We start from the raw sequence: 12,766 nt of genomic DNA on the forward strand, positions 1-12,766 counted from the left end.
TCATCTGTCCTATTCCACTGCATCCCCAGCAATTAAACCATATGACAAAAACACAGTGGTGCTCAGTAAATATTCATTGAATGTTGAATGGATATAAAGTGTTTGACACACATAAAAGACTCAATAAATGTTAGTCCCCCTCTTTCTGATACCAGTAGAAAATATCTATTTTTCTAAAATGTCACATGTATATTCATTCTGAGGCCATCAGAATCCATCCCTAACACATAAGGTATCTCTATTTCCAAAAATATATTCCCAAATGGATTCAACTCTTTAGGTGAGTGTTACATGACTAGGTCATCTTTATTTCAGAGCTGGCTGTAATTAAGAATGATTATGCAATGGCAACCTCAAATTGAGCTTTGCATGCATATTTAGTTTATTGAATAAAGAGACTGCCTAATTTTTGAGATTTACGGAGATTGGCAGGGAATTGTCATTTAAAGCCTTCCATTTTAAGACTATGTATAATATCTAACAATTGTTCATATTAACTTGCGTCTCAAATCAGTACTGAAAAATCTAACCACACAATAATTTTCCGCTAAATTGTGTTATTCTGCTAAAAGTTAACATTAATGAGTAAGATCTTTATCACAACACAAGCATGATAAATGCTAATATTAAAAAATACAAAGAAAAGGAAGGAAGGAAGGAAGGAAGGAAGGAAGGAAGGAAGGAAAGAAGGAAGGAAGGAAGGAAGGAAGGAAGGAAGGAAAGGTGTTACATTAACACAGAGCAAAAAGCAAAACCATAAATAAGAAAAGCAAAGACTTCAGAGTGTCTCTATGTCCTAAAAATCAAGGCCTCAAGGAAGGTCCTGTGCACCTGATATGCTAGAGGTGGCCCTTCCTGAGGAGGCCGAAGCTCCAGCCTGACAGGTACATGTTTTGGGACCATAATGCAAATATACATGTCTGGGACAAGGAAAGATAAAGCTAGTGTGACATTCCCTGTCTTAACTGTGGCTATCATCCATCCATCACTCACTGCAAGCAGTAAGTTAGTGCTTATATTCAGGGATCAACAGCCATTAAAACACAACTTGCCAAAGTTCCAACTCTTTTCCCTTAGCAAGAAGAGTGTCCTGTGCAGCTCTGGTAAGTGATGGGGAAATGGGATGGGTATCATTAGTGCACACACATACCAAAATACGGTGTGCCATCTCCTATTTAGCATAATACTAGGTACCACAAAAGGTACCTAGACTTCAAGTTCAGGGTCCAACATGTTAAAAGCTTGGAAATCATCACTTCCATGCTCAGAAAATAAAATGTTAAACAAATGGAAAATCAATCACTTTTCTTGGAAACTTTTCTCGAGAACTGGGGTTGTAAGGCAAATCCCTTTGCCAGATCCTGGAGAGACACAGCTGAGATCTGTTCATCAGGAGCAGAAGCCACTGGGGTCATAAACTGGTAGGGCCACTTAAATGGTAATTTTGGTGAATTGCTGAAGGCTGAGTATGTACTAGTTTGAGAGTGAGAAAATGCTGAGGGCTACAGATCTGAGGGGGCCCTCACATTTTCATGGATTTCACCCCCCAAGAACCCCACCAGCCTCTCAAGGTGAAGAGACAAAAAAGATCACCTTGTGGCTATGGCAAGAGAAGGGCAAGAGGAACCATTGCGAAACCCGCCCAAAGTTTTCTCCATAACAAAGACTACTCTTCAGAGCCTCACCTCACTTGGAGGAAAGGCATTTCTCTAACTGTAGCCACCTGCATCCCTCCCCAACCCCACCCCCTGCACCTGCAGCATTGATCTCATTTAAAGGAGGGGGAAGGGAAGTGGAAAAAAAACATGTAAATGTCACAGCCAAGAGATACAGGCCACTTAAAAGACTGAGATTTCACTATTAAGATTATAGAATGCTTCTTCTCCCCTATACCTTACTACTACACCAACAGTATAATAAAAGTAAATTCAGCTGAAAATAATTGCAACACTCAGACTGTTTAAAAAGGAATTTTAAAGAAAAATCAAAGGCATTACCAACACCAATAAATGGCTCAAACATTTAGCCCCAATCCTATGGGGAAATTGGGGGAAATGTGGTGTTCCATCAGCAGTCACTTAAAAATTGAGAGGTTGACCCATCTGTCTCTCAGTAGAAGCTTTCCCCAAAATTTCTTGAACCACAGAAACATTTCAGCCTCTACAATGTAGTTCCTTGCCTACACAAGAAAATAACAGGCAGTAAGGAATTGGTGTCTGCCATATCCTGAGGTCTTAAATTTAGGAGAAAGTTTCTTATGCCTTTACAAGCTATATCTCTCACAAAATCTGTATGTTAGGGTTCTCCAGAGAAAGAGAACTGATAGGATGAACAGATGATAGATACAGGATAGATAGATAGATAGATAGATGGATAGATAGATAATAGATAGATTTTAAGAAATTAGCTCACATGATTGTGGACACTGACAAGTCCAAAGTTAAAGGTAGGCCAGTAGACTGGAGATCCAGGGCAGTGATATTTCACTTCAAGTTCAAAGGCAGTCTATTGGCAGGACTCCCTCTTCTTTCAGGGAGGTCAGTTCTTTCTCTACTAAGGTTTTCAAGTGCTTAGATGAATGAGGCTCACTCACAATAAGGAGGGTGGTCTGCTTTACTCAAAGTTTCTGATTAAAATGTTAATCTCATCTAAAAATACTTTCACTGAAATATCTAGAACAATGTTTGAGCAACTATTTTGTCGCCATGGCCTAACCAAGTTGACACAAAATTATGGTGACTATCACAAGTTCACCACTTGTAAACTTGGCACCTTTAAACCATATGTAATTGCCAAATAAAAACAATAACAAAGTCATGCTTTCATCTGACACAACACAACTATCCTGCATATACCAGAAATATATTATAATAACTTGATCCCCCACAGAGGATGCAAAGTCCTTGGGTGATATGCTCATTCGGCCAGCAGTTCTCAGTTCTCAGTTCTCGGTACAGTGCCCACAGAGGATCCTCGCTAAAAGAACAGTAAAGAACACATCATCTCCCACGGAATGCTAGTTTTATGGCTGCTATTTTTTTAAGAGTCACTTTGATTGTTTATTTTCTGGGGCAGTAAGTTTGCCACATAAAACTTTTCTTTTAGTTGGTGAATGTTCAAATTTCCTCTTATTTCTGACTCTGACACTATGCAAATAATATGTAAAAGAAAAAAATCCTCACAAATTAGATTCAGACTCTTGCATTTTCTTCCTCTTTCTGTGTGATATTTTAACCCTCTGGGTAAAAGATAGAAAATCACGTAACACAAAGGATTCTTGGTGCAAATAGCATGTATAATAAGCATTGATAATGGATTTAAGGCTGAGAAAAAGCTAAATAGTAAGTGAATATCAATGAATTTTTCTATCTTGAAACTATAGTTTAACTGATAATAAATTCAAAAGCCAAGTCTCTTGGAAGAGACTTACCAGTGGGAAAGGTACAGTGTGATAACTGCACACTGGTGACCATCAGCTTGCTTCCTGCCCTGGTTCACAAATGTTTTTCCTTGTAGGATTTTCCATAATATTCAAATAATATTCTCCTGCTAATAAATGTAAGTTCTAGCATTGTTTTAATAGTGTTTAAATATGCTCTATGTCTTGCATACAGTAGGTACTGAATCATATTTTTGAATATAATACAAGAAGGAAGTTAGAAATGACAAGAATGGGTAAGGATGAGGAGGAAAAGACACCTTCATGCAGTCTTGGTGGGAATATAAATTGATGCAACTAATATGGAAAATAGTACAGAGGTTCCTCAAAAACTTAAAAGAACTACCATATGACCCAGCAATTTCACTCCTGGGTATCTATCCAAAGAAAACAAAAACACTAACTCAAAAAGATACATGCACCCCCATGCTCATTGCAGCATTGTTTATAATATCCAAGACATGGAAGCAACCTAAGTGTCCATTGATAAATGAATGGGTAAAGAAAATGAATGTGTGGAATATTATTCATCCAAATAGAGAATGAAATCTTGCTATTTTCAACAATAAGGATGGACCTGGAGGGCATTATGCCAAGTGAAGTAAGTCAGAGAGAGAAAGACAAATACTGTATGATCTCTCTTATATGTGAAAATCTCAAAGTGAACCAACAAACAAAACCTATAGATATAGAGAACATATTGGTAGTTTCTAGAGACAGGGGTAGGAGATGGGTGAAGTGCTGAAAGGATTTAAAAGGTACAAACTTTCAGTTAAAAAATGATAAGTCTATTTTGGATGTAATGTATAGAAGGGATGTAATGTATAGTATGGTGACTATAGTTAATAATACTGTATTGCAGTTTTTTGGATTTTTGTTTTTTATTGAATTTATTGGGGTGACATTGGTTAATAAAATTATATGGGTTTCAGGTGTACTATTCTATAACACATTATCTGCATATTGTATTGTGTGTTCATCACCCCAAGGCAAGTCTCTCTCCATCACCATTTATCCTCCTATTCCTTATAAGGGGATAATCCCTTCCTTCCCCATTCCCCTTTCCCTCTAATAATCACCATACTGTTGTCTGTGTCTATGACTTGGGGTTTTTTTGCTGCTTTTTTTTGGTTTTGTTTTGCTTAATCCCTTCATGTAGTGCGTATTTTAAAGTTGTTAAGAGAATAGATATTAAAAGTTCTCATCCCAAGAAAAGAAATTTTTATAACTATATATGGTGATGGATGTTAACTAGACTTATGTGGTGATCATTTCACAATATATATAAAGATTGAATCATAATATACAATTAAAACTAATACAATGTTAAATGACAATAAAATCAATTTTAAAATAAAAACAATAATAAACACATAAACATTAATATTTTAATTTTAAAAACTAAATTTAAAAAAGAACTACACATTTTGATTCTCTAAGCCACAGTTACTCAGCTTGCGCTTATCATGGGTAATAGGTAAACTTGACTAAATTTCTCATGCTACACACTGAAATTTGATGACATGTAATCTTATTTATCATCAAGAAACATTAAATACCACCAATTAAACTATACTATGCCCTCAACTGTGAGAAGAATCTCAATTTTAGAAATGTTAAAATATGTATTTTAGAGTCAATAAGTGCAATATTAACACTGGCCAACCAAACCGCAACATCCTCAAGAGCAAGCAGATGGAAGAGGAACTAAAAGCTGCTTCATTCCACAACTGGAGTGCTGAAGTGAAGTGGATTCGAGTCTAAGGCTAGAAGAGAGAAGAGCTTATGGATCCCCAGGTTCTCTGAACCTGTAGCAGCAGCAGCATCTCCCAGGGTTCCCATCCTATACCCGTTTGATAGGGTACTGCAAATTGCAATGGTGAGATTCTCACCCAGATCACGGTTTTCACGAAAGACATTTTGAACTTAAAGGTTATTGGTCTGGGCCTTGTTAGTAAGTGCTCTTTTGGGAGTGTTTGTACTGGGATACATTGTATCCCCCCAAAATCTGACTTCATCCAGAACTTCAGAACATGACCTTGTTTGGAACTAGAGTCTTTGCAGACTAATAAATTGTATAAAGATAGACCCTAAATCCAGTGACTAATGTTCTTATAAGAAGCCTATGTGAAGATACAAAAACACACAGAGGAGAAGACCATGTGAAAACAGAGGCGGAGACTGGAGTGATGTGTCCACAAGCCAAGGAATGCCAAGTGTTGCTGACACCACCAGAAGTTGGGAAAGGCAAGGAAGATTCTTTCCTAAAGCCTTTGGAAGGATCGTGGCTCTACCTCCACTTCAGATTTCTAACCTCCAGACTATGAAAGAATAAATTTCTGTTACCATTTGTTATAAATGTCCCAGAAAAACAGTAACTTTTAAAATACAAATAACTAGCAACTGAAATCTATAATTTTATGGTTTTTTACATCATTTATTGGTTTTTAATTCACAATAGTAATAAAGACTCAATCTATCAAGTACACATACAGAAATTTATAGTTAAAAGTAAAAACCTTACCTTTATACCCCAGATCTCACCCCTGTATATTTACACTTTTTGCCTTTTCTATGAATATATACATAAGCATTATTTTATTACAAAAATTAGATCATCCTCTGCATAATGTTTTTCAGTTTGATTTTTCAAATAACTGTACTATAAGAAATGGCATTATTATGTGCAAATATGTAGAAATCAACATCATTCTTTTAATAGGCTGCATACTATTGCATTATAGCCACCATCTCATAATTCATACTTTATTTGATACATATTTGTTATCAGCTATGGAAAAAGCATAGAATCCTTATTTTTAAGTAGTATAAGAGATGAATAATTTAAAAAGAAATTAAACTTCAGTGTGATAAGTGTTTCATCAGGAGTAAGCACAGAGGACTGCGTTGGGGAGTGATTGGGGTGCTCCAGGCACAGGGAGCAGAGTGGACAGGAGACAAGAGATAAGAAGGAATACCATCTTTGGAGGCAAAACAAGAACCATCTCATCATTCTCACAAATGATTACAAAGAAAGAATGATGCACACAAGAGTTCTGGAAGGTTAAACCTAGTCAATTTTCCTAGATTTAAATAGACTCATTTAAAGAAGGGTATATAAAATTATTTAATGATCAGTTGGAATGATAAAATGCACTATGTAGTCTGAGTATTTTACCAGTAAGATTTGTTCCACTGGTGCTTTATAAGATGTACACTTTATTACAGTATGGGTCTTGGCTGCTAGCACATGGGCCCTAATGAGTCAATGAGTAAATTTCTAGGAAGCTTTTCAAGGATGAAACTCTATGGTGGAGCTCCAGACAGGCCAAAGCCATCTTACCAATATTGAAGAATTCCGAGAGAAAAAAAAATCCTCAAGCTCAGTACAAATGAACCCCGTAGGAGGATGATTTATTAAGGACAGAGGAAAATCATTAGCCTTAATGAAGCACCTCGTACTTTATGCAAATTGGATCTGATTCTCTACTGATCTTGGACTCAAAATCCCAATGACTTCTAATCAACTTTAATCACAGGCATGCCTAATGGGCTTTTTGTCTGAGGCTTAATGTACTGCCCAGCTTTATTATTTGGTGATGGGTTGGGAAGGCACTTGCCTACAATTTGGAATGAAGTAGGACAAACTAGATGCCAAGCCACTTCCCTTTGGCAATGCCTGAAACCTTCCTTCCACCTCACCTTCTCAGCTCTAGTTACTGCAGGGGAAGCAAATCTAAGTCCTCCACCTCTGATAATAAAAAAAAGGCCTCAATTGCTGCAGGAAAAATCAGGACAGATCCCCCCAAATCAGTTTCAGAATGTCAAAGTGGCTTGATAATCTAAGTCTTAATACAGAGAGAACATCCAATTCCTCATTCTGTCGATTTGTGAGAAGGAACTGGTGTTATTGGCAGGCTGAGGTAGCCACAGACCCTTAGGGGACAAAGAACCTGGACAGTCCTTTAAAGACAAGTGTAGCTCACCTGATTTTTGTTTTTAGGTCTGAAATAAATATGTAATGAAAGTGTTACTAAGGTTGAAGTGTCATCAAATTATTCCCTAATGGCTGATGTCTCAGTAACTAGTTGGGAAATTCTTGTAATGAGGGTGCGCATGCAGTTCTGGCTGAATGCTACCTGCTGCCCCACAAGACAAACAGTCTGAAAGCGTCTGTGACAATGCAGTCCTGACTGGGACCAACATTTTATCCAGTGACAAAAGCAGTTTATCAGCTGCAGGCACAGAGAAACTTCCTCAGCTAGTTAAAGCTTACATTATACACTCTTTTTCCTAGTTTTAGAATATTTTCCATTTAGCAGATTCTGCTTCCTGGCTTTATTGCTGAATCAGCCAATGAGAATGAATTTCAGGTCTCCTTTGAATCCTGTCGATCTGACTTATTTTATAAGGAGAGAAGATGGGAGCATCAGTCAAAGCAGTCACATTTTACAGTCCCTCAGCTTTTCAGAAGGAACTCAACTAAATCACATTCCATTCACAGGAACAGGTATTTATTCAGAGCACGCAGCCACAGCCAGGGGAGCAGGACCAGAGGGTGGGGCGCTTGTCCCTGGGCTTCCTGCCCTGAAGGACAAACCTGACCTTAGGTGCAGATCAGACGTGCGTGTCTCCAACCCCAGGCTTTAGATTCCATGAACCAATAAAATTTTAAAAGTGAATGTATACTCACCAACATTTTATTTGATCTGGTTAGCAAATTAAAGAAAATTAACTGTCATCTACTAATGCCATTATTTCAGAAAATGACATTTTAAAATGGGAAAACAAGAAGTTGTTAATAATTTTTAAAAAGTGATGTATAAAATTAGTGTGATAAAAAACTCACTATGTTGTCCTTATTTTTTCCACTTCCTTCAAATTGCTAGAACCTTTCTCAAAATAAAGAGCTCTAAAACAAGAACAACTATTTTCCTCGAATCAAGGAAGACGAGTAAGGAGGGGAATGCAACAAATGCATCAGTGTGACCTTTTATGCATCAGTTTGTGTATGTCCTTCTCCAGCAAAAGCACCCAGAGACCTTTTCTGTCTTATGGCCACACACTACCTGTCGCCTCCACCTCAGAACCCCTTCTGAATGCCTTTAGAACCACACATTCCACACTGTCTTCTTAGTAAGTAGTATATTTATGATAGTCGAAATTGAAAACAAATGTTGAGAGAAAGCTCCAGTTAAAAAGCCAGGTATACTGAGAGGAAAAAAAGTTCATATTGTTTCCACTTCAAGAAATTTACACTGTATACTAAAATAGGGTGTTCTTTCAAATTAATGCAATGTTTTCTTTGAATAAGCTTTGACCTTTAAAAAGCTAATGTTTATCACAGACAATTCTACTACCTGATGTTGATTGTCACCGTCTGTTACTGCCACATGGGTGATCTCAATCACTTCCTGTGCTAGGCACTATGGGGTTAGGGAGGCAAATGGTGAAAAGCCCCTGTGCTTGTCCTTTGGACAAGCTACTATACCTCTCAAACACTCTGATCTGTAATGTGTAATGTAATCCTTCTCAACTCAGAGTGTTACCAAACAGAAAGTGGGTTTTGTTTGCCCACCACCATCTATAGGCAAATTCTGGAGGCAGAGGTTTGGTAGAAAAAGGAAAGAGGTCTTTTACTCAAAAGTTGTGCAGTCTGGGAGGATGGCAGGCTCCTGCTTGAAAGGCCATCCCCTTCAGAACACCCAGAGGAAAACTCAGCCATCCCTTGCCAGACCAGTTCAAGGCTGCACCCAGAGTTCCTGCTCCCATTCAAAATACCATCCTTCAGGAATTACGGGTAGCTGCTGCCCAATCATCCAAGCAGCTCAGCTTTCACACCACTCTTGGGCCTCAGGCTTCTTTCTGGAGCCTGTGTATGGGGTTGGCATGGTCACATCATCTGTGCCAGGAGTCCAGAGCTGCTGCCAACCACTGTGGCCAGCCATGCAGGGGCTCCATCATGCCAGCCATGGGGCCTGGTGCCAGTCCTGCAAAGCACTAGCCCACACCTCTGTGCCTGTTGGTCCCGCAGGAAGAATAGCATGTTTTTCCCTTCCCTCCATTTTAATCTCCTGGCCCAAGCTTCCACAAGCTCCAGGTGGGTTCAGTTCCCCAGCCAATCCTGTCCTTTTTGCAGGCTAGATTGACTGGTCAACACCTCCCGCACTACCATGTTGACCTCTACAGTACATGTGCTGCTGTCTCCTCTGATCACACCTTCATTCAGGGACCAGAAGTGGGTAGGTGGGCTTTCCCTTTGCCAATCACTCTCACTAGCCTCATGCAGACTCAGTTCAATGGCTTTCTTCTGCTGCATCTCTCCCTGGGGGCAGGGCATCTGTCATCATGCCACATTGGGGCAGCACTGCCCCTGCCTTGGGACAATTCCTTCTCTCTCCCCTTCCTCTGCCCTGTGGTCTGGCCAGGTCTACCTGTATCAAGAGTATTATTGTAAGGGGGACTAAAATGTTGCCACTCTAAAGCAGCCTTTTGGGATATTGATTTTAAGCTGGTTATCAAAAAACAAAGGACTCAAATAGAACCTTTGACCCTCCCTACTTTCCTGCCCAAAAGATTTAGATACAGACCTGCTGCAGGTATGATGAATAGGAGGGCTTCAAGCAGGGACCTGTTAGCTAGTTAACTCCTCTGTCACATCGTTTCTGAGTTGCCTCACAAGAATTTGCCTGCCAAGTATGTTAGGCTCTTCCTCAACTACCGGTAAATCATCCATTCTCACTTCTGAAATCTAATAACCCTCTTCCTCCCTTTTCTCCTTTGTCCAAAATGACATATATACCCAATGCCACCTCACTGTCTTTCAAATGTCGTACTTATGTGAATTCCTCATGTGCATCTATTAAAATGTGACTTTTCTCCTGTTGTATGCCTCTGTTAATTTGATCACTAACCCAGCTGAAAGAACTTAGAAGTATGGAGGAAGAGTATTAGTGCTTTTTAGCCCCTACACATGTAAAAATACCTTAAAAACTGAAGTTATCTATGTATATGAAGTATTATTACTTATGTTGCTTTTTTAATAAAAGGAAGTGATGAAAAGCTAATAATAATATTTCAAAAATAGCCTCCAGAGTAATAATAACAATGATGATAATGATGGCAACAAAAGTAAAAATAAGAAAATAAATTTCTTTAGGGCTTTCTGTGCCTAGTGTTGTACTAAGCACTTTTCATGTTTTTTTTTTAATTTTTTTAATCTCCACAACAATCACATGAGGTATACACTAATGTTATAATTCTGGAAAAGTTGATAGCTTTGCCAACTTCACACAACTAGCATAAAACAAAACTGAGATCCAAGCCCTGGTTCTGTCTAATTCCATAAACCATATGAACAAGGTTTAGCAAAAAAATTCTAAAACCACCAAAGGCATTCAAGGAAAAAAAATAAGCAGAGGTTAGCCTATCTATGAAAACAGGTGGTATAATATTAATTGACAAGAGGAAAGAAATAGAGATGTTCAACTATTTGCCTCCTTTTACACCATAAAGAAAAATAACTGTCAAACTGGAAAGGGTAGAATAAATACTCTTAGAGGAAAATAAAAAACTTAACATAGAATTTTCATACTGTAGGGGCCTTAAAAACATTGTAGAGTTCAATGTGTTTGGTTTACAAATAATAAAACCAGTGGGATCAAGCCACATATAAGTCCCTGGCAGTGTGTGAGTGGAGCTAGAAGTGGCTGCCCTGCTCTTAGTTCAGTGTTCTTTCCCCCTCTTGCATTTGAGAGATAATAATGAAGCACAAGCCCTTGGGTTCTAAGAATAAATCAAAATCACACATGGTCCCGAAAAACAGAGTTACAGAATGTCTATTTTTGAAATCATGGAAAATGAGAAATGTATTGGAAGATGTGAGTTGTCCTTAAACTTCAGAGCAACTACAGTGAACACTGTTAATTCAATAAAAGGAGCTACTTATTTGGTTTGCTCAATCTGTTCCAGAATGTTGTCTTAAGCAGCAAGGAGAGTTCACAATCCATTTAGCTAAATATCAATATCTAGGGACTTTCTTCAATTTAAGATGCTATAAAAGTTCATTGAAAATGGGTACTCCTTTACTAAAAAATAAGAATCTTATACATCTTGTTATATATTCACTAGTTATATTACTTGCCAGGATTAGAAAAATCATTAAGCACTTTTAAATAAAGTTTAACACAAATAATTCAAAATTAATGTCAGCATAGTCCTATAATTATAATAATTACTGTAGGATTGAAATAATTTTCAATTTTGTAATAAATTATTTGGTCGCACATTTGTCACTCTATGTCCAAACTATAAATGAATAAACTCATGCTGCTGCCTTGTCCTGGTCACACTCCATAGAGTTGACCCTGAACGAGGTCATTCTCTTTTTTGATTTCCTGACAATTATAATAAAGCAGATTCTTTCTAGGATCTGAAGACATTCGCAAGAAAAGAGATTAAGTGGAACTGATGTCCTCATTGTTTTTTAATTGTCTGGATTGAAGATATTACACTGTTGATAATGGTTTCTTTAATCTGTTATTGTCTCCCAGGTATTGTATTCCAATGTCTTATTGTATCTCAATGTGACTTTACCAATGGAATAATATGTCCATTTAGGTCCAGCTTTGCATTTCAAACCCCCTCAGTTGGGGGAAAGCTCAGAAACAGAATAGAATAATTGATGTAGGGCTCATAATTTGCTTTCTTGGTCAATAGCTTTTAGTTGATAAACTATGTCATTGTCAACTGGCAGCCAACACCCTTCTAGCTAGAATTTACTATACCTGCCTGTGAGAAAGAAAAAATCATACCTCTGTTAATTGTCAATTACCAGCCACTCCTCAGCCCTAGTATCTCCCCAAAGTGAAATCTGGCATGCTGTTTGGCCTCTATTTTAAGTCAAACCATTGCAATATTTACAAATAAAAAGGTTATTATATGGTTATGCTCCATATTTGGTAAAAAGCAATCTAGATCTTTCAGTATTCTAGGGAAACAGACAACAAGACACCTGATTTTATTTTGAACTGCAAAGCATATAATTGGAGTTCTACTGTAAATGTACAATTCATCCTCCCAAAGCAAATGGTGATAACTGTTAGCAGTTTTACTTTCCTGGGCTAGCTTGGATTCTTCTTTTTCTTTTCTTTTTTTTAAAGATTTCATTTATTTATTTTTAGACAGAGGGGAAGGGTAGGAGAAAGAGGGAGAGAGTAACATCAATGTGTGTTTGCCTCTTGCGTGCCCCTATTAGGGACCTGGCCCGCAACCCAGGCATGTGCCGTGACTGGGAATAGAACCAGTGACCCTTTGGTTCACAGGCCA

The sequence above is a fragment of the Phyllostomus hastatus genome, unplaced genomic scaffold (assembly GCF_019186645.2).
Source record: "Phyllostomus hastatus isolate PE091 unplaced genomic scaffold, TTU_PhHast_1.1 phas_contig_62, whole genome shotgun sequence".
Lineage (NCBI taxonomy): Eukaryota > Metazoa > Chordata > Mammalia > Chiroptera > Phyllostomidae > Phyllostomus > Phyllostomus hastatus.